The sequence below is a fragment of the Calliphora vicina genome, chromosome 5 (genome assembly GCF_958450345.1).
Source record: "Calliphora vicina chromosome 5, idCalVici1.1, whole genome shotgun sequence".
Taxonomy (NCBI): Eukaryota; Metazoa; Arthropoda; class Insecta; order Diptera; family Calliphoridae; genus Calliphora; species Calliphora vicina.
This window is the reverse complement of record NC_088784.1, coordinates 95,551,727-95,552,892: the sequence shown is the minus strand read 5'-3', so window position 1 is coordinate 95,552,892 and position 1,166 is coordinate 95,551,727.

The following is a 1,166-nucleotide window of genomic DNA, read 5'->3' as shown; positions in this document are numbered from 1 at the left end:
CTGCTGAAATCTAGCCAGACCATCTCAGGGATCCTTTACGAAATACGGAAGTGAATATTAACCGAATGCCCATAATATGCGGCCAGATATGAAACTGTAATATTCCATCATCACAATACTAGGCCACATGTTGCAATACCTGTTAAACACTTTTTAAAATGAAGTGGTTGGGAAGATTCACCTCATCCGCTTTATATTCCAGACCTTGCCCCGTCCGACTACTGATTCGCTTGAAGCGAGCATTGACCGAAAAACGGTCAGATGTTAAACTGTAATAATCATTCATGACATAGCTATTCCATCTTTGCAATACCTGTTAAAAACTATTGAGAATGAAGTGGTCGGGAAGTTTTGCCTCAACCGCTTTATAGTCCAGATCTTGCACCATTTCGATCGATGCAGAACGCTCTCCCTGTGATACACTTCCTTTGGAACAGAGTAACCAATATTGGCTTGATTCGTTCTTGGCCTCAAAAATTCAGCAGTTCTTTTGTCTCGAATCCATATAATAAATTTATATTGTAGAAATATTTCAAATGAAAAACCTAACAATTTGAAAAAAATCACGCATTTTTAAGTCATAAAAGCAAAACGTGAGCAGCTTGACTGAAAATTGACATGATAAGGATAAATGGGCGTGGCACCACCCAATCAAAGTAAATAGCTATTTTCAAATATCTGCAGAATATCTAAACAACTATAATCGTGAAAGTATTTAAACTTTGTATGAATTAATTTTTTATTACTTCACGGAGTTTGACTGAAAATTTGCGGTATTGGATTAGTGGGCGTGGCACCTATCATACAAAGTAATTAGTTATTTTCGAATATCTTGAGTACTATAATTGTAAAAGTCTTCAAAGTTCAAACTCGATTCAATTTCTTATGATTGCATGAAGTTTAAGCAAAAATTGTAGGGATCGAAACAGGGATGAGTCACCTACCATACAAAGAAAATGGTTACTTCTAAATATATTGAGAACTATATTTGCAAGATTATTCAAACAAATTATAATTTCAATGGCGAAATTAAAAACTAACAAAAAATTCCGGTTTTAATTATATTCATTTAATATTTTATAAAATCCTTTCACATTTTTTATTTTACTACGATAGGGTTAGTAAAGCGCAATGGGTTATGCTAGTTTACATAAATTAATACACAT